Raw genomic sequence first — 21,175 nt, forward strand, 5'->3', positions numbered from 1 at the left:
AGCAGAGGTCAGAGAGGAGAGAAGATGCCACGTGCTGCTTTGGAAGTAGACGCATGGGCCACGAGCCAAGGATGCAGGCACCTCTAGAAGCGGCCAAAGGCCAGGAGACATTCCCTCCTGGAGCCTCCGCAGGGAACGCAGGCCTCATGACACCCTGACTTTCACCCAGTAAGGCTCCCGACCTCCAAAGCCATAAGAGAATAAACGCATGCACCCTATGTTTGCGGCAACTTGTCAGAGCGGTGATGGGACTGACACCAGCGCTGAGCCCTGGGATACGGCAGCAGGTTACGCTGTAGGAGGCAGGGGCGGGGACTTACACTGCACAGAGGAGAAGGGGGCGAGAGAGGATGAGACGGACGGATGGCGTTCCCAACTCAGTGAACACGAGTTAGAGCAAGCTCCAAGGGATAGTGAGGAAAGGGAAGCCTGGCGTGCTGCAGTCCATGGGGTCGCAAAGACTCAGACACGACTGAGCGACGGAACAGCAGCATGTCAATTATATCAGTAAAGCCAGGAAAAGAGAAAAGATCATGCTGAGTGCTATAAGCAGAGCTAAAGGGACGTGGAACAGGGGTTGTGATGCTGCCCAGGAAGTTACTGAAGGCATCTGAGGAAGCATGAGTGAGGAATAGCTCGCCTAAACAGAGGGATGGAGAGAGCCTTCCAGACAAGGGGCCACACATGCAAAGACCCCAAGGCAGTGAGGAACAGGCCTGCCTTCTGCATCTGCGAGGATGTAGAGGGCTGACCACAGAGGTGGGGTGAGGGTGGGTGGAAAGATAGGCAGGTCCAGACCAAGGAGGGGGCACTCAGGGTGAGGGCAGTGGGGCACCCCGAAGGACATTAGGCGATGGGGCTGTGTGAGAAGTGTTGTATCTGTAAGATCACTCTGAAATTCAAGAGGATAATGTAATCATTAAGCCAGAACAGGATGCTGGGAAACAGAAACAATTAGAGAACCAGAAAGAGCTCTTGAAAATGTAAAATATGCTGCTGAATTTTAAAAAAAAAAAAAAAAAACAGTAAAAGATTGAAGTAAATCTCCCAGAAAGTGGAATAAAGACAGAGAGATGGAAAATAGGAGGAACGGCCAAGAAGCATGAAGACTCAGTCCAAGGAGATTCAACATCCAACGCCTGGATGTTCCAGAAAGGGAGGTGAGAGACGGCTGAGGAGAGGAAGCAGTGATGGAAGGGGGAGCCCACCAAGAACCTGGACCATAAGGGCTGCCACCGTGTCCTCCCGTCCTCCAGAATCTTCCCAAAGAAGTAACAAGGTGACCTGCCCCATCAAGGGCTTCAGAACAGGTTGGTTTTCAGTGGAGAAGACTTACAAAGATGCCTCCAGCCTTCCAAAGGAATGTACAGTTCTATACCCAGCCGAAGTATCTATCGAGAGCGAGGAGTCCATGAGAGCATGTCTGAAAACACACAGGAGATTGTGAAGTTTACTTTCTGTACCTTTTCCTAGAAAGTTATGGAGAAGGTGCTCCAGCAAAGTGTGGAAGCAAATGAGGATAGAGAAAAAAGAGGGAAGCAGGGTGGGTTTGAAATCAAACCTTGTACCAAGGGCTTCTGAAGCTGCCGACAGTCACCCCAAGGAAGGTGACGCTAGGAAACAGGGCTAGCACTGTGGCTCTAAGGGAACTGAACAGTAGGCACAGATGCATTTGGACTGAGTCACAATAATGGTGAGGCAGCCTGGGAAATGAGAAGGAGGGGACACATGACCGGTGCGTTGAGAGGATTCAGTTCTCACCCTCCAGAGAAGGAACTATATAGAAGATGGCTAAAGTGGGTAAATCAAGAAATAACATGGCAATAATATTCCACAAAGTAATATGACAGTGATAATATGTGTTCCTCAAAGCTGATAAGGGAATTGCCAAAAGGAAGCCTTAAAATTAGCTGCCCCATGGATGGGACAGGTGTACAAACAGATCTGAACATTCTTTACCTTTTGTTTAATATTCATTTATTTATTTGGCTCTGCCGGGTCTTAGTGGTGGCATTCGGGGTCTTTGATCTTTGTTGAGGGATGTGGGGTCTTTAGTCACAGCATGGGAACTCTTAGTTGTGGCATATGGGCTCTAATTCCCTGGCCAGGGATCGAACCTCGGTGTCCGGCAGAGAGAGCGCAGGGTCTTAGCCACTGGACCACCACTTCAAGGGAAGTCCTTGAGTGGTTCATTTTCATTATAAGCTATAAAGTTGGATGGTTGGATGGCATCACCGACTCTATGGACATGAGTTTGAGCAAGCTCCGGGAGATGGTGATGGACAGGGAAGCCTGGCATGCTGCAGTCCATGGGGTTGCAAAGAGTCGTACGTACACGACTGAGTGACTGGACAGAACTGAAAATATACAGCGAGTGCATTGTTTGGGCTCCACTAGCATTACCCACCCAGTCAGTCTCACACGCGCGTGCACACTCGTAATAAGGACTTCTCACGAGAGGAGCCCTCTGGCTGGCACATGAGATGATCACAGGGCAGCCAGAGGACATGGGGAGACTGGTAAGGGGCCGTGGCCAAAGCCCTGGGGGAAAGGCGGGGGAGAGAGTCATTGGGGGAAAGAAAGACGACACAGGAGTTGTGCCGGGGGGTGAAGTTCTCAGGCCTGGGGACAGGCTGGATATGGGGGTGGGAGTGGGATGTCCTCAGAGGAGACCCCCCCAGGCTCGGGTTTGGCCTCACAGTGGTGAGGGGCTCGGGGAGGTGGTTCCCAGCAGGGAGCACAGCGTAGGCGGAGGTGACATGCGTCTGAGACGTGTCTGTGGGGGGACTTGCTTGCAGCTGGGGTGTGAGGCTCCGAGGAGGTATTGGCGAGGCTGAGAGGGCTGCCGGGAGGTGGCATCTGAAGGGTGAGGTCACCCCGAAGAGAGTTCTGCAGAGGAACCCGGGGCATCCCAGAAGCTGCGGCGTGGTGACTGCAGGGAGGGGTGTTCTGTGCCTTCAAGAGGATGGGAACCCGGCCCGGGACGTCCCACTGGGCGCGGCCACGCAGGGCCATGGAGTTCCTCACCGGGCCTGAGTCCACACTACCGCCGTGTCCTCTCTGAGCCCACCACCCCTGTGCTGACCTGGCCGGGCATCCGGATCCCGCCGCCTGGGTCACCAGGCCCCTGTGCCGGAGCACAGTAGGTGCCCCATAAATCCTGGTGGCCTGGGAGGAGGAGGAGGGGGGCCTCAGGGGCGGGGCCGGTGGGTGTTGGTTGATAGAAGTTGGCTTTACCCAGCGGGGGGCCTGGCCGGAGCGCTGCCTTCCGGCTCTGCCGTCCACACCTCAGTCCGTGCGCAGGGACGGGGCAGGAGGAGTGGTGTGCTTGACCTCAGCCTGGGGCCTGAGGCCGAGCTCAGACCTGCAGGGGGACAGCCGTGTGCCCAGAGACGGTCACAGAGCAAGTGGAACCCGGAGAAGGCGGTGGGGGCGCCGCTTCCCAAGCCGGGGCCGAGGCCGGGCCGGAGCGGGCTGCCTGGGCGTCGACGCCCTGCCGGGAGCACACCCAGGCCGACAGGGGCGGCCCACACGCTGAGTCCTCCACCCGCCTCGGCTCAGCGTCCTTCCAGGGAAATGGGCGTTTCCTGCGGGAGCTTTCAGGGGCCTGGGCGGGGGAGGGGAGCGGGGCTGTCCGAGTCCTCCTCTTGCCAGCATCTCTCTGGCACAGGCTGCCGGGGGCCCCGCCCTGTGTGCCCGCGGTTACACTAACGATGCTCCCTTCTTTGGGTTAGGTGTCGTCTTCAACAAATATTTTCTGAATGTCTGCTATGTACTAGGCGCTGGGAACACGGGGGGAAAGTATGTGGACCTGCCCTTGAGGGAGTCATGTTCAGTGGGGCCATGGACAGTAAACAGACAATTAGTTATCTTCCACAAGGAGGGAGGAGGTATGCCCAACAGTTAGTCATTCACACTGCAGTATGAATGAGTGTCTGCCATGCCTTGCTCAGGAACAGACCGGACCGGGGAGGCTCGCCCTCCGGGGACTGGGGCATGGGTGGCAGTCGGAGTAGGGAGGGGGCGGGAGCTACTCCCCACAATCGCTTCTCCAGCTCCCCAGCCCCCAGGCTGCACCCCTGGGGCCCCCGGGAGGCCCTCCCTCGCACCCACCCCCACCTGGCCTGCTCCCAGCCCCTCCAGCACACCCCCCCGCCCTGGACCCTCTCCCCGAGGCCTCGCCCTCCCCACCATCCTGGAAACGATTTTGTTGTCTGCAGAGATCATGTGTAGCTGCCTGTGAGTTATAAGTCTCCGGAGCAAGCAGCCTGTTACCTAACCAGGCCTGGCTCATGCCAATGTCTTGAGTAATTATTGGGGGGCGGGGGGCCGTCCAGCCCGCAGCAGAGCCTCTCCGAGGGAGTGCTATTGTTTTTCATGTCAGCTGTGACTTGGAAGGAAAAAGGGCCTGGCCTTTGAGAAATGAGACAGGGTGGTGGAGGACAGCTTAACCCTTTGCAACACCCCCCCTCCGCAACCCTGCTCCCCAGCTCCCCGGGGCTGCCTGACAGAGAGCAGGCTTGTCGGGGATCAGAACCCAGGCCAGGCCCAGCAGCCGCCACTTGGCAGCGCTGATGGAAACCGCCGTGCGGTTACGCACAGACAGTCACGGAAACTCGGAGGACAGCGGCGGTGGAGGGCTCGCCAGGCCCGGCTCTGCGCCCTGCCCCCAAGCCTGCTGCCGCCTCCCGCAGGCCCCCCCACCCCACCACAGCCCTGCAGCTGTTGGGGAAGGGGCTCTGGGGCACATGGGGCGGGGGCTTGCCCAGCCCGCCTCGCCTCCTCCTCCGGGGCGGGGGTTGGGGGCCCGGGCAGAGCAGAGAGGGAACCGGGAAGTGGGGCTCCCAGAGCATCTCTGGAGTCGGGCCCCAGCCCAGCCTCCACCCGGATCTGTTGACTCAGTGACTCAAGCTCTGACTGGAGGCCAGAAGTGGCCCCACGTGCTGGGGAGGCCGTGCAGACCCCTTCCTCAGGAAGCTCGGGCCAGGGAGAGATGGCCCAGGAGTCAGCAAGCCGAGGGGTGGGGCGCCGAGTTACGGGGCCGCAGGACCGGGGGCAGGGAAGCGGGTTGGCAGCAAGTGAGCAGTGGGGGAGCTGGGCGGGGGGGTCTCAAGGAGGTGGCGTGAAAGCAGAAAGCAACCAAGAGCCGGGTGTGAGCCGGACAGAAGTCCAGGAGCAGGGGAAGGGCTGCCCCACCAGCCTCCTGACACAGGTGCTGCTGCTGACTGGGGTCTGAGCCCCACCCCCGGGCCTCAGGCAGCTCCTCGGTTCTGGTTCGTGCTGAGAGGGACTCACTCACTCGTTCACTGAGCCATTTGGCAAACCTTTACTCTGTGCTGCTGTGGGCTGGGGTGACAGAGCCTGCAATACTGGGGAACAACAGCTCCCGGGCAAGTGGGACTTGGGTTAGTGGTATGAGCTGGCAGTGGGGTGCTGGTGGGGGCCAGACTGGGGCCTGACAGCCCCCAGAAGGAGTTTGCATTTACTTTCACTCAATCAGAAGCTGGAGGTGGGTTTTCAGCTCTAAGCCCAGAGGTGGCATGCTCTGATTTACATGTTTCTGAGCTGTGTGTGGAGTGGAGAGGTTTGAGGGTTGGGTGTGGAGAGGCAGAGAGAGCAGCTAGCAAGATAATGGACAAGAGTCAGGGCAAGAGGCTTGGTCCCAGATGTTGCTCAGATGATGAAATTGGTGGCAGCCGAATCGAGAGAGAATTCTGCCACCCATGCTAGGAAAGACTGAAGGCAAAGGAGACGAGGGTGGCAGAGGATGAGACGGTTGGACGGCATCATCAATTCAAGGGACATGAACTTGGGCAAACTCTGAGAGATGGTGAGGAACAGGGAGGCCTGGAGTGCTGCAGTCCATGGGGTTGCAAAGAGTTGAACACAGCTTAGCAACTGAACAACAATAAATCTACCACCCGTGGGGTCCCAGCTGAGCCAGAGTACGCAGGGCTGAAGCACGTACAGCACTGCAGCAGGAGGCAGGGGCCTTCTCTCTGTCTACCCCACTGTCTGAAGTACCCAAAAGAGTTAATTTTCAATCTGGGATTCTCTAGCCACTCAAATGCTCAGATCTGAGAGTAAATGAAAGTTTCAGACATGCATAGCCAGAAGCTTTGCCTGCCACATACCTTTTCTCAGAAAGCTATTCGAGGATACGCTCCAGCAAAAGGAAGGGAAAACCAAGATGGGAGAAGCACAGCATTCAAGAACCAGGGGACTCCAACACACACACACACACACACACACCCCGCAAAAAAAGAGGCCAAGGATGTTCACAACAAGATGGGGGAAAGAAAGTCTAGCATTACAACCATTTAGCAGGCGTAGAGAGTAAGTAATCCTTCTAGGGCCCTAGGAAGAAACTTCCAGAAGAAAAAAGAGTCAGGCTGGTAGATTGCTGGTATTCTTAGCAGAATGAATAGAAGCTTTACAACTCTGGCAGAGAGGTCAAGAATGAACCAGTGAGAGATGCGTTGAAAACTAAGCAAATCATAAAAAATGTTTTACCCGAGAGAAAACAAAAGGTTATCATCCTAGAAGACCACATGACTTGGCTGAAAATACCCGTTACATAGTGATATAAAGTTGCATAATGTTTATGGCAAATGCAAGCAGTAAATACTTATTTAGCCTAGAATTGCAGTGAAACTGTATTGAGAGGATGGGGGAATGGCAGGGGGCAGGAGCTGTGAAAATGAAACCTGGATCTCTCTGGATTAAGTGGTCACTAGATAATGTCTGAAACTTTAAAAGCAAGGAATAGCCGTATAAGCATGTGGTTCAGAAATACCAAGGTGAAGCCAAGAGGCAGCGGAGAGGGTTGAGGGGTTGCCTCTGGGTCAGGAACTGGGGATGAAAGATGGAGACTCATGGGAGCTCTTCGGGCGGGTTTCTGCTGATGCTGCGAAAACTCCAAAATGGGGGAGAGGACGAGGGGGAGGTGGAGCCGGTCAGAAGGTTGGGACGAGCTGGCGCAGGGGTGACCAGGAAGCCAGACGTGTCCGCAGGCCGGGGGCCAGCTGGTCCCCACACAGGAGCCCCCCGGGTGGCCAGGGGCCTGGGGTGGGTGGCGTGGGCCAGGACAGCAGGGAAGGGGAGGCTCATGGGTGGGCACCGCCTGCCCACCTTTAACCCGGGTTGACAGGGGGACCGGGCCTCCTGCCGGGGCGGGCCTCCCGGAGCTGTGACCCCAGGGGTACCCAGGATGGTCTCCAAGGCCCCCAGACCCAGGCACTAACGGGGCACCCGCGGGCCGAGCCAGGTCATCCCAGAGGCCTCCGACCATGCCCAGTCTGCTCAGCATGGGTCCCCCCCACCCAGGCCGTGTCCCAGGGAGCTCTTCCTCTCTGCCCCAGGAGCAGGAAGGGTGGGCGGGGATCGCAGGACGGCCTGAATCTCTCATCAGCCTCAGGTCAGCCCAGGCCAGGTGGGCCGAGGGCCAGCCCAGGGCCTCGTTCCGGGGTGGAGGCCTCCCCGAACTTCCACTCACCTTCCGAGCATTGTGGGCCTTCCTGGGAGCCCCCACCACTCAGCGGCCCTCCGGCCTCTGACCCACCCCGAGGTCAGCCTGCCCTGCCCCTCCAGCGCCCTGGCCACTGGGCCACACACCTAGGGACCGGGGCCGGCCACCCCGAAGGTGTGGCGGCTGGACGGAGGTGGGCGCTCGCGTGCGGACACAGGGACAGTGAGGGCGGCCCTCTCACCAGCCTAGTTCCCAGGGGAGGAGCCGCGGGGGGCCTGCGGGGGTCCCGGGGCTTTGGAGATGGACGGGGCAGGGGCAGGTGTGAGCCTCCATCGCGCGGGGTGTGTCGCTCCACATCCTCGCCCTGCAGAGGCAGAAACAAAGGCTCAGGGTGAGGCCAGGGAGGCCAGGTCCCACGTTTGCGTGTGGCCGGGGACCTGGCAGGAGGGGGGCACCCTGAACCGCACAGGGGCAGCAGGAGGGAAGGTGGGCCAGGGGCCGGGGCGGGGCGGGGAGAGGGCTGGGAGCACAGGTGCAGCAGCACGCCCTCAGCCACACGGGCCCCCACACTGGGCACACTGGGCGCTGCGCAGAGACCCCGGGGCCACGTGGGTGGGTCACGACCCAGAGATGCGAGGGACTCGTCAGCGAGAGGTGAGCTGAACGCAGGCTGGGGCGGGGGGCTGGCACTCAGACGGCCACGAGGAAAAGCATAGAGGAGGGAGCGGGGCAGAGAGGAAGGGACGGGGCCCTGGAGCCTGTCTTATGTCTGCGTCTTCAGGGGCTGCCCCCACCGAGAGCACGGGAAGCCGAGCAGAGGCAGGGAGGGAGCCCATGCTGCGTGCGGGAGGATGGGGCCCGGGGGCTTCTGGCTCACAGGCTGTGGGCCCCCCGAACGGGGAGAGAACAGGTTTAGAAGAATGTTGTCATGCCCACGAGGTGGGGAGGCCCAGCTGAGCCCCCAGCCAGGCCCTCAGCGCCAGGCAAGTGGCATGGCCCGGCCCTGGATGGGTAAAAACCCGGCCACTTCCCCTGGAAGGCACTCATCCCCTCTAGCCTTTCCCACCAGACTCTTCCAGACCCCAGGATCCGCACCTCTGGCCCAGAGCCCGCTGCCCAGCCCCCAGATCAGGTCCAGCCTCGGAGGAGCTGTCTCAGGGAGTCCAGGCCTAGAAGCAGGAGCCGGAAGTTGGGCGGGGCTGTCCTGGGCCTGGGCCCCTGGTGCTGCCCCCGTCTCCAACAGCTGCCTCCACGGCCCCGGCCCTGGCCAGCGGAGTCAGGAAGGGCAGGGAGCCTGGAACCCCTGGCACCTGGAGGGCGCCCAGGCATGGCCCCCTGGGCTGGAGGTGGTCAGCCTGTATGCCCCCCAGCCCTGGACACCACCCTGGATCCCGCCCCATGAGCCAGCTCCCGGGCCTCCCCCACTCCCCAGTGTAGGGCCCAGCACGGCACTAGTGGGATTCTGCCCATGTGCACACACACACACACACGCACGTGCTCACACACACCAGGACGCACGCACACCGGCCAAGCCCCGCGCCCCTCCGCTGGTCGCCCTGCCCGGGGCTGATCTGGGCCGTGGGGGCTCCGCTGGGGGTCATGCACCGTCCTGCAGGCCTCTGCTGAGCACCGTGGTGCGCCGGGAGCCGGGCCCACCGTGAGAGCGCTGCCCAGCAGGAGCCCCGCCGTCCAGGAGCTGAGCGTCATCACAGGGGTGCCAGGGCAGGGGCGTCCCTCGGAAAGGGTGGGCGGGCAGCCCTGAGGGGGCACTCAGAGGACAGAGGCAGCTTGAAGCTCGTGGGGAAAAGAGCCTCCCTCAGGGGCAGCAGGGGCAAAGAGCCTGTGGCAACTTGGGGCCCGGACAGGGGGCCCACGGGCCTGGGGCAGCCAGGAGGACCCAGCCAGATCGTGACCGTGTCGGGGCCACTGCAGTGATCCTGGCCTTGCCTCTGTGGCCATGGGGAGCCCCCATTTTCATGTCTCCCTCCGGGGAGAGGGAAGAGGGCTGAAGTGCCTGGGTGCACCCAGAGGGCGGGCCGGGGCAGGGGCTCCTCTCGCCCAAATCAGGGAGCAGAGTGGGATGGGGAAGGGGTGCATGGCTCGGGGCAGCCTGTCGGGGAGCCGTGCGGAAGCGCCCCTGCAGGGCAGCCTCGCCAGGACCAATCCTAGAGAGGGGGGCCCCCCCCGCCTGGCGCTCTCAGGGGAGCATGAGCCTCCCCGTCCACAGGCTCGGCCACGGTGGGATTCCCAGAGCCCCGCGGAGAGGCCCGTGCACCTCAGCCCAAGGAGCAGGCTCAGCGGACGTGTCTCCACGTGGCGGGCCCCCAGCCTGTGCTAGTGAAAGGGAGCGCGCAGAGGGCCCAGCTTCTCAGGTTACCGTTGGTGCTAAGTCCACGGGGACGGATACTGCACGGCGGGCAAGCGCGCTCCTGGTGTAAAATGGCCGGAAGGATAAACAGCAGATCGCTAAGGCGATCCCCTGGCGAGGGGGGCACCACAGTCAGACGGGCCAGGAGGGCCAAAGGGGGATGTTTTGTTGAAACATTTACTTTTAAGGGACTATGTTTTTGAACTGTCCTTGTACCTAGTTACATCTTGCAAACTCTTGTAAGGGGGCTGATTTAACTGCAAGACGTCCAGCTGGGCAGAGCATATTGCTGGGGGGGAGGCGAGGGCAGGGGCACATATGCGCTGTCCTGGAGGCCAGCAGGCTGGGGGTCAACCACCCCCAGCTGCCCGGGGAAGAGGCTCTGGGGCCTGGGCGGTCAGAGAACAGTGGGAAGCCATGCGAGTGTCTGAAGAGAGGATGTGGTTCAGGGCTGCGTGGGGACAGCTGAGGGTGGCCGCAAAGCGGCGAGGAAAAGCCACGCCAGGCGGCGTGTGCGGGGACAGCGGTCAGAGGCAGCCGGGAGATGCTGGGGGCCTGGGGGCCCACGGGGCCTCCTTCTTCCCTGAGACCCCCCGAAGGCCCGAGGAGCTGTCCAGGGGAGCTGGACCCCACCCCCCAGGATATCCCAACCACGGACACATCAATCTCCACTCTGAGCTGCAGGGAGGGGACCAAGGCCCAAAGTCCCCCAGCCTGTCGTTGGGGGTGGACAGCCTGGCAGGGCCCTCGCTGTCAGGGAGGTGGACGTTTAGGAAGCTGAGGACAACACCAGCACCCCGGCAGACTAGAGTGGCCGGGAGGGCTCGGCCAGGGAGGTGATGGCCAGCAGACGGAGCAGGGGCGCCTTCTATGGAGGAGACCCTCGCCTTGGGGACTGAGGAATGGGACTGTCTGCGGGCTCAGGAGAGGGGTGGAATGTTCTAGCAAGTGGACCAGCTAGTGCAAAGGCCCGGGGGCAGAGAGGGGGGTACAGCACATCCAAGGAACTGATGGAGCCAGGGCAGGGCAGGAAGGGGCCATGGCCAGGCTGAGACACCAGGCCCGGACTGCGGGGACCCTCTGGCCAAGATGGGGCTTGGTCTTTGTCTGAGAGCCGTTGGGCGGCTGGCAGGGGTCCCACCCGGGACGGACGGGGTGTGAGGACAGAGGGAGGCCTGCGGGACGTGAGCTCACGGAGGGCAAGCAGACCTCAGGGGCACTGCTGGGCAGCCTGGTGGGCCCAGTGGTCCTAAGCTGCCCACACCCTGGCACTGGGGGCCCAGGACGAGGGGAACTGCGACGACGGAGCCACTGGGCAGCCCCTGCCCACCTGCCCGCCCGCCTGCCCAGGCCTGGTATTTGGCGGGGCCGGCTGTGCGCTGGCTCCTGGTACAAAGTGTTCTGCCCGGCGTCCCCGGCTTCCGGGACTTCGAGGCTCGTCAGAGGGGCAGTGTGGAAGGGGGAGGCGGGGGAGAATCAAATGCAGGTGGGGCCTCTGCCCGCCGCCAACACAAACACGGCCTCTCGGCTTCCAGCGCCTTTTTCCAGCCTGCCCTACATTCCCACTCGCCCAGCCCCGAGCAGGGCGGCTCAGCCAGCCAGCCTGGGGCTGCCCGATGTGGGCAGGGTGGGCGGCCCCCGCTTGGCTTCCGCCCGCAGGACCCCCCTGAGGCCCCAGCTAGGGGCTGGCCAGCCCACTGGGAGACCCAGCCACACACATCCAGGGCCAGTCACCACCCCCCGCCTGGCCCACCCACCACGTGGCGGTGGGCAGCTTCCTGGCTTCTGTGTATCCTGCTCCGCATGACCCAGGCCCCCTTCCAGCAGTGGAGTGGGGGCAAGCCAAGAGGCTTCTGCGCAGCCCAGGAAGCTGTGTGCCCCCCACGTGGGGCCCCCGACTCTGCAAGCTGCAGCAGGCACCTCCCCCCCAGGGTCCACGCAGGGCAGCCTCAGGGGTGCACAGTCAGGCGCTGGTTGTGGACTCTGGGCACAAACGTGGCCCCATGGAGCTGCGGGGGGAGGGAGGGCGTGGCTCAGTGTCCAGCAGCGTGGACAGGGCACGTTGGTGAACACGGCACACGCAGAGACCCCCACGGGGCTTCCGGCCTCAGTGTGGGGAGGGGGCAGGGAGAGACAGAACATCGAATCAATAAACCAATGACGTCAGTGAGCATCCGAGGGAAAGAAAGTGGGCAGAGGCCCGTGGGCTGGTCGCAGCATTTAGCTCAGGGCCCACGGCAGCCTCGTGGGGAGGGAAGATGTGAACAGAAATGTGGATGGGGTGATGGCCTAAGCCACATGAGAATCCAGGGAGACAGCCCAGCAGTGGGGGCAGGGACAGGGGCAGGGCAGAGGGGAGGTCTCATGCTGGAGCCCCGGGAAGGGCTGACCACCTGGACCCCCAGCCAGGACTTCCTTCTCTGTTCAGAGTCCGAGGTGGGTCTCGCAGAGTTCTGAACAGAGGAGCAAGATCTGTGGGGCCAAGGGCAAGGTCACTGAGGTTGTCCAGGTGAGCTGGCCCATGCCCCCCTGACCACCGCCGCCACTGGACCCCCTGGACAGCGCCACCAGCGTCCTCACCTCCAGAAAGGACAGCTCTGCCCCCGCTAGCAAAACACGTTGTAAGGCTGCCATGTTTGAGATGGTTCACTATAGACTGCAAAGCATCTATAAAAAGAATGTTCCGTCCTTTGGGGAAGCCTAGTCTTCAGGGAGGATCGATAGGCAATCACTGAAAACAGGTCTCGAAGCTCAAGTGAGCCCCACACCATTCAACGATTTAATAGTAAAATACAAATCTAAAAAATTCTACCAAAAAAAAAAATTGTTTCGAGGTCGGAATGGGGAAGGCTACTCCAAGCATGCAGAAAATCTAGAAGCCACAAAGGAAAAGATAAATAACTCTGACTACATAAAAAGTGAAAAACTAAATAAAGCTTCTGTATGGCCAGACCAAAAATAATAATTATAATTGCCATAAACCGATTCATGAGACCAGTAGCACACTGGGGGCAAACAGTCACGATGTCCGTGTCAAAGGACAAGCTTTCTCAGTATACGAAGAGCCCTTACGAGTCAATGACAGTGAAAGGCCTGGCCAGCACCACCCAGGGGAGGGAACAGGCTGTAGGCTTGGAGGACCTGCACCCACCACCCCAGTCCTGGGGCCCCAGGAGGCAGCAGAGGGCTCTTTATTCATCCAGCAAATATTTGTGAAGCACCAAGTCTATCCCATATGAATTTATGCCTTTGAACTGTGGTGTGGAGAAGACTCTTGAGAGTCCCTTGGACTGCAAGGAGATCAAACCAGTCAATCCTAAAGGAAATCAACCCTGAATATTCACTGGAAGGATTGATGCTGAAGCTGAAGATCCAATCCTTTGGCCACCTGATGCAAAGAGCCAACTCATTGGAAAAGACCCTGATGCTGGGAAAGATTGAAGGCAGGAAGAGAAGGGAGTGACAGAAGATGAGATGGTTGGATGGCATCACTGACTCAATGGACATGAGTTTGAGCAATCTCCGGGAGACGGTGAAGGACGGGGAAGCCTGGCATGCTGCAGTCCGTGGGGTCGCAGAGAGTCGGAACCAACTTAGTGACTGAACAACAACAACACTTAATCCATACTATGTCCCAGGTTCTGGGAGACCCTCTCGGGACGTGACCGTCCAAGGCCTAGCCGCCACAGGAGGTTTCAGCGATGGAAGGGAAGCCCACTCCTAACTTCTGAGCTGAGGTTATATTTTGTGGTGGAGAATGGTTTTTCAGGCAGAGTGCAAAAATCCTGGGGCATGATCAAGGGGGCTGTGCTCAGGATCTGAGAGATAGAGTGGGGATGGTCAGGGAGGGCTGTGGGGGGCCGCAGAGCCCAGAGGCTTCGGGAGAAGATTGGATTTCACTCTGGGTACACTGGCAATCCTTTGAAGGGAGGCAGCTCAGCCTGGCTGCTGCCTGGAGCGAACAGGAGGCGGGTGGACAAGTCCAGTGGAGGCGATCGCAACAGCGCCAGCCGGGGATGCCACTGGGCTGGGCAGGGGCTGCCCAGGGGCCTGGATTCAGAGCGCATGCCCTAGAGAACAGGCCGGGCGTGGGTGAGCGCCAGGCAGATCCAGTGCTTCTCTGTGTGGGTGTCGGCACCCTTTCTGAGACGGGGGCAGGCCCAGGGCAAGTCAGAGTTCCTTTTGGGACCTGCTGGGCCAAGATGCTGTGAGACCTGCTCGCCAATGGAGATGGAGCGGCCTCGGGGAGAGCACAGAGCTGGGGTGTAGTGCTGAGGGTGTCTGTGCAGACGGGTGCGGGCAGGCGGGGTCCTTGGGCCGGGTGTGGAGGGCAGGTGAGGTTGTCCTGGCAGATGGGCACAGGGCAGGTGGGCGTGGCTTATGAGAGATCCCGAGGCCCACCCCGCTCAACGGTCAACCTGGACCAAGTCACTGCTGGGGGTCCCTAGCAGGCCCCAGGCACCTGTGGGGCTGCTCCCAGGCGAGCGTGTGTCTGTGGGGCAGGTAGAAGGGTCTTCCTCCCATCACAGCCATCTCTCAGAGGGAAGCAGCCTGTCCTCCTAAGGGGTGGTCTGCAAGGGCCAGCCAGGGACCCGCAGGCCCTGAGAGGGGTCTGGGGGTGACCAGGCCCTTGGCCATGCTGTGCCAAGGACCCAGCTGAGGTGTGACTGGCTCAGATGATGGCTCAGACCACCTGCCGCCCCATAGCCAGACGAGTGAGAGGTTTGCAGGACAGCGGCTAGGACACAGTCCTCGGTCTGCAGCCTCTGAAACGCCCACCCTGGCTGATTCGTGAGGCCAGACCAAGGCACCTGTCCCGGGGGTCAGGGCACAATGGCTGCCCCATCGCCCACCTCTTCTGGCCAAGGCTCACCCCCACCTGGACTCCACCTGGACAGAAGACCCTGGGGAACCGGAGAACGGCTGGGGTGTTGGTGACCACAGGACCCAGAGGCCTGTCTCCCAGTTAGGAGAGTTCGATCGGCCCCCGGAAGAGTCCCCATGCCGAGCGGCAGAGCTTGCCCTCTGAGCGGCCCCCTCCCAGCAGCATCACTGCCGTGGCACGTGCCAAGGCCCAGGGGCCCCGAGGTCCAGACAGACACACGCGCACCCTTGAGCAGCTCAGGGTATGATCTGGTGGACTTGTGCAAAGGAACTATGAGAAGACGGCCCAGGCATTCTTGCACATTCAGTCTCCTTATAAAGTTGGAGCACTTGTGTGCACACTCATCTGTGCACACACATCTGTTCACATACATCTGTGCACACACATCTATGCACACACTTGCCGACCAGCCCTCAGGCCACGCTACACACGTGCCAATTGCTAACAATAGTTACAATAATGGTCAACAGGAGACTTAATCCGCATTTGCTGGATGCCAAACCCCCTTTCTAGTGGTTTCTTGCATTCATTCATTTAATCCTTACAACATCCTCCTGAGGGAGACTCAGCCAACATGCCCATTTTACAGATGGGGAAACTGAGTTCAGGTCGGCGAGGTCAAGGTCATCCCACCAGCAAGAGGCAGAGGCAGAATATGAGCCCAGGAGCCTGCCCACCGCCCAGGCCCTCCCGAGGACCCTGCCCCACTGCTGTGTGGCCCACACACCCAAAATGCGTCCGGGGCCTCCCGCAGGCCACAGGGCACACATCCTGGCCCGGCCGGCTGCCACGGGCCAGGCCCCAAGGCCATCTCCATGGCCGGCTGGGTGCACCTTGGGCCGCAGGACCAAGAGCTCGGCCGGCCGGCCGCCCTGCGGACTGGCAGTAAAACCTCAGCAGCTAGAAACACGGCTGACTTTTCTCCAAGAGCTAAAGCACTAAAACAAAGTCATAAACACAATTACACCGTCTCCTGCCATAAATTACAACGTTATGAAGCGCTGTGATCTATTTCCACTCATACCCGGCTCTGTGAGACCAGCCAGCCCCATGGGCTCTAACGAAAGGGTGATTTATGGGCGTTATTCCCGCGCTCTCGCCATGGGGGAGGGGTGTTCCCAAGTCCCGAGGAGGCAGGGAGGCCCAGCGCCAGGGGCAGGACCCACAGGCCCCGTGCGTGCTCTGGAGCCAGCTGCCACTGGGCAGGGACCCCCGGGAACAGCTGGGCCCAGGCAGGCGGGTACCCTGCACCACCTCCCCCTCCCACCTTGGCAGGAGGGCTCCTGAGGGCGCTGGGGTCCAGGCGCTGGGCCGGGGAGCTCCCAGCATGTTTGTTCCACACGTGTGAACGGGGCCCCTGTGTGCCAGCCCATACCAACAGGAGCGGGACTCCGGGCCTAATTCTAATGGGAGGCCCAGATGAGGACGGGCAGACGTCACCCCATGCCAAGGGCCTTGGAGGAAGTATGGGCCAGTGGGGGTGGGGGCAAGGGGAGGGAGAGGGCCTCAGGTCAGTGCTTCTGCTGAGATCTGAGGGTGGGGGCTGGCTGATGCAGTGGGGGGGCAGCAGGAGAAAAGGCCAGGCCTGGGGCAGGCATGTGCCACCATGTTTAAGGACCAATAAAGTTGCCTGGAGTCAACGAGGAGGGAAGAAGGGTGCGTGCATGCATGAGGGCATGCTAAGTCGCTCAGCTGTATCCAACTCTTTGCAATCCCATGGACTGTAGCCCGCCAGGCTCCTCTGTCCATGGGATTTTCCAGGCAGGAATACTGGAGTGGGTTGCCATGCCCTTCTCCAAGGGATCTTCCCAACCCAGGGATCAAACCCACGTCTCCAGTGTCTCCCACCTTGCAGGCAGATTCTTTATCAGTGAGCCACCAGGGAACTCCAAAGAAGTGGGGACGGGGAGGCCAGAAAGCAAAGGGAGGCAGGTCTGGGGCCACACGAGGGACTCAGGCTTCTCCTGGGAGTGAGATGGGAGCTCAGGAGGGTATGTGATGTGAGCTGGTTTGGTTTCAAAAAAACCACCATGTAGAAGCACTTTGCAGGGGAAGGCCGGCTGGCAGGCTACTGGAATAGTCCTAACATGTAAAATTGGCGCTCTGGCCTGAGCTGGGAGCCATGGAGGGGTGGGCAGGTTCTGATGATGGATAGAATGTGGAGCCTGATGCTGAGATTGGGAGCCTTTTTCTGAGATGAGCATGGAAGTAACAGTGTGGGTGCTGAGAGGCAGAGGCCTCAGCAGACGTGCAGGGAAGCCGTGGTTTCGTGGTCTGGGTTCAGGCCTGAGGCCCCGCAGGGCCGAGCGTGCGGGTCTCGGGTGTGTCCCTGGCCTGAGCCTGTGCCCCCAGGCTCAGAGGACAGCAGACCACAGTGGTCACAGCAGGGTGGCCTCCTCCCGTCCTGGTCAGTGAGGAAGGGCCGGAGGACACCAGGAACGCAGCCAGCGCCCTCCCCTTGGTGCTATCTCAGCGATACCCCCTGCCCTCCACGTGGGTGCTCAGCATTACCTGCATGACCAAAGGGCCCGGGGGCAAAGGTTGTAGGTCAGCGGGACACCCACTCCCCTCCCTCACCAGTCTGCAGGGTGAGGGCCAGGGTCAGGGTGGGGGAGAAAGGGCATTCTATGGGGACAGAGAACCCAGAAGGCCCGGGCGGGGGTGGCCTGGGACCACCGCCTGAAAGCCGCTCCGCAGCTGCTAGGCCCAGAGGGGCAGGGTCGCCCTCTCGGAGTGAGTCCTTCCCGTGTCTAGTGGGACCTGACGTCCGAGGTTTCGGCCAGGCTCTTTAATGGGGGCAGGCACGGGGCCCTTGTCCGCCAAGCAGCACTCGACACACCCCGTGTCCTGCCCCGTGCTGGGGGCTTCTCACAAACTGTATGCTTGCGAGGGGCAGCAGCGGGGAGCTGCCCACCCAGGGGACCTTGGGGTGTGACTGGGGTCCCGCACAGAGCATGTGGCTTTCTGCTCTGAGCCATCCAGCCTGGGGCTCCCTTCCTGGCTGGACAGTCCCTCACTTGGGCTCAGCACCCCTGCCATGGGCCTCCAGACCTGCCCCAGCTGTGGGGTGGGGGTGGGCCCTACCCGGTCCCTCCATCCACGCCCAGGAGCTCAAGGCCTCGGGGCCTCAGCCTGTAGGCTCAGGGGCAGCTGGGAGCAGGAGCTTCTGACCTGGGCAGGGCTGGGCAGTGCAGGCCTGCAGCCAGGGAGCAAGGGGGAAGGAAGCCAGGCCGGCGGCAGCCCCTCTGTGCCCCTGCCCCCGGTTCTTCGCTCCCACCCTCCCTGCAGTCTGTGAAGTGGGTGGGGAGTGGGGGGTTAGAGCCATGTTGGGAGGCCCGCAGGAGGATGGAGTGGGCCTGAGCATCACGGCCGTGGCCCCAGGCCCGTCCCTGCACTTGGGCAGGGCTGGCGGGGCTCCGGGCTCCCCCGCGTCTCATCACCTACCTGGAGCCCCCGGCTCCCTGTGGCCCAGCTGGGCGCATCCAGCTCAATGCCTGGTGTTAAGCATGTTGAGCATCGCCCCCTGAGAACTGATCAGTGACCGTCAGTCCAGGAGAGGGTGCAGACAAGGGAAGCGCCCAGAGAACTTCTGCCCCGTGACCCCGCAGAGGGTCCCAGGCTGTCCCAAGAGGAGAGCCACCCCGCCTTCAGATGTCCCCGCAGGGACCCTGGGGCCCCCCAAGCTGCCCCCAGGACCAGGGGCTCCTCCCCATGAGCCGCAGGCAGTCGCGGCCCCGTCTCCCGCCCATCTTTGGCCGGGACCGCTGGCGGGTCCAAAGCTGGGATCAAGGCCGAGCAGGTTCTGCAAAAATTTCCCTTGAAAGACTCTTTTTCAAGATTTTCTTTTGAAAACAAATTCATAACCACATCAAACAGGGATCCCGTCGCCTTGGGTTTGATCATCAGCCGCCCAGGGCTCTCGAACTGGCTGTTATTCTAATTGCTTTTTTTCTCCTCCGAGGGCCGCGAGTCGTCTTATGGTTATTAATTTGGTGAGTTGAGGCAGGGAACAAGGGCGCTTTTGTTGGCCTTGCCCTTTTAGTCACTATCAAATTGCAAATAGTGACGAGATTCAAGATCCCCCAAACTGATGTGCCCCCGTGGTTCCTGGGGCACGCTGCCCCATGCCCGGAGTGGGCTCTGCCTTCCCCCCGAAGGTGGCGGCGCCTGCCCTGGGCACCTGCCTGGATCGGCGACCTCCGCAGCTGGGGCCCGGCTCAGGTCACTCCCTCCAGCCGGCTGACGTTCTCACAGTTGCTGTTCAGTTGCTCAGTCGTGTCCGACGCTTTGCGACCCTGTTGACTGCAGTCCGCTGGGCTTCCCTGTCCCTTGCCGTCTCCTGAAGTTGGCTCAAACTCCTGTCCATGGAGTTGGTGATGCCATCCAACCGTCTCATCCTCTGCTGCCCCCTGCTCCTCCTGCCCTCCATCTTTCCCAGCATCAAGGTCTTTTCTGATGTGCTTGCAGAGTGGCCATCAAATATCAAGTGAGATACAGGCTCTCTGCTCAGAGTCAGGGGTGGAGAGGGGGGAGGTGACCAGGGACCATCTCTCTGGGACGCGCTTAGCCCCGGAGAAGCAAAGCGGGCTCACCGAGCCCGCATGCACAGGCTCCTACATACCTGTCCTGCTCCGTCCTCAATAAAACCCACCAGTGGGGAGCAGGATTCCCCGCTTCTCGGCTGAGAAACTGGGGCCCAGGCAGGAGACCCTTCAGGCAGGGCTTAGGGCGGGACCTGATGTGGCTGCCTGGACCAGCCTGGCCAGGCTCACCCCACACCGCGGGGCTGGGGCACCAGCCACTGGGCAGGGCAGTGTGGGCTCAGGGGCCAGTGGCGGGCAGCAGGCAGGCCTGGGTGGTGCAGGCTCATCCACGGAGCCCCAGGAGGGGGCCTGGCTCGGGGCGGTGGACCCGGCCCACCCGCTGGTCACCACAGCCTGAAGCTGGACCCAATGAGTGAAGGAGAGGATCTGTGTCCAGAGGGCTGGGGGCCGGACAGGCAGGAGGACCCTGCAGGGGCACCCAGAGGGCAGCTGGAGGACCAGGGGGACAGGGCAATGGCCGGGAGGGTCTGGCAGGGTCTGGGTGGGTCGGCCGGCTTCGCCACTTCCCCACTGTCTCTTCCATCACACCGGCCGTGACATTTCACGGTCCTCCCCAGACCTGCTCCTCTCCTGTAGGAGAAGGAGGGAGGCCCAGGGTTTGGGCCGGCTCTGGGATTCTGGCCCGGATCCCAGCTCTCCCCAGTCCCCAGCAGTCTGCCTAGTGGGACCAAGGCACCAGGTGAGCCCCTCGAAGCTCCCCCTGCCGTGAGCAGCAGCCCAAGGGTCCGAGGTGGGCTTGGCACCCAAGGGCCAAGGGCAGCATCAGAAGGGCCCGGGAGGCCTCAAGGGCGAGCTCACCTGCGCTGTCAGCCCCCTGGGATGGGCCCCTTCTCCAACCAGGCCCAGGACCCCACCCCTTCCTGAATCCCATCCCTCCATCCATTTCCTCTTTTCCCGAGAACACCCCCATGGAGGCTTCCAGACCCACTTGCCTTTCTGGGGACTTCAACAAATGTTCAAGCACCGTAAAGTGAAAATTTATGAAGCCACAGATTTTCTTCTGTCATGTATTTGGGGCTTTAATTGAGGCCAAACCAATCAATACCCAAGCTGGGGCCTGCACAGTGAAGCAACATGAAGTCTTGCCTGAACCAGCCGGCGTGCAAGGCTCGTTCAAGGCTACCAGGCAACCAGGCAACCTGATGGATCTCCTAGGGCAGCTTTGGGACTGGGGGGCCAGTCCTGCCAGCAGCGGGGCCCAGCGGTCTTGGGCCAGTGAGAGGGGCAGGGTTTGGAGGTGATGGTGGGCGCGTCTCTGCCATAGGTCCCTCTGGCCCCTCTCCCAGGAGCACTTGCTTCTTCTAAGCCCAGCTTGGACCCCCCGCATGGGCCTCCTCCCAGGAGTGTCTGCTTTAGTCCTCATGGAGCACCCTTCCACCCCACCCAGGTCTTCCCTACATGGAACCTGGGGTGGGGGCTGCAGAGGTCCCAACCAGAGACCCCAAATGAGACCCTTCTCCTGGGGCCTCAGGAGAGAGCCCTCCTCTCATCCCTGCCCAGCCAGCCCCCCTCGTTCCCCTGACTCAGTGTCCCCCACGGGAGGGAGGCTGTGGCCTGCCCCCAGCCCCGGAAAACCTGACCCGGGCCCCCTGGGACCGGGCTACACAGGATCCATGGCCTCTTCACCCTACCGTCTTCCTGGGGCCAACACGCTCGGCCAGCACCCAGCTCCGTGCGGCCCTGTGGCGGGGAGACTGTGGCGGGCAGTGGGCCCAGAGGGGTGCCCGGGAGTCTGGCCGCGACGGCACACATTGCACACATCTCGAATCCCGCGTGTGTCCGGGTGGACACCCGGCCCTGGCCAGCTCTGCCCGCCTGTGCTCGGCCCCGCGCTGAGCCTGGGCTGAGCC

General features: G+C 61.3%; 1 protein-coding gene across 3 annotated transcripts in view; it reads left to right on the plus strand.

Annotated features, from left to right (window-relative positions):
* Positions 1–21,175, plus strand: part of KCNQ1 (potassium voltage-gated channel subfamily Q member 1) — a 364,451-nt gene that overhangs the window by 341,241 nt on the left and 2,035 nt on the right. The window lies entirely within an intron of this gene.

The sequence above is a fragment of the Cervus canadensis genome, chromosome 29 (assembly GCF_019320065.1).
Source record: "Cervus canadensis isolate Bull #8, Minnesota chromosome 29, ASM1932006v1, whole genome shotgun sequence".
NCBI lineage: Eukaryota > Metazoa > Chordata > Mammalia > Artiodactyla > Cervidae > Cervus > Cervus canadensis.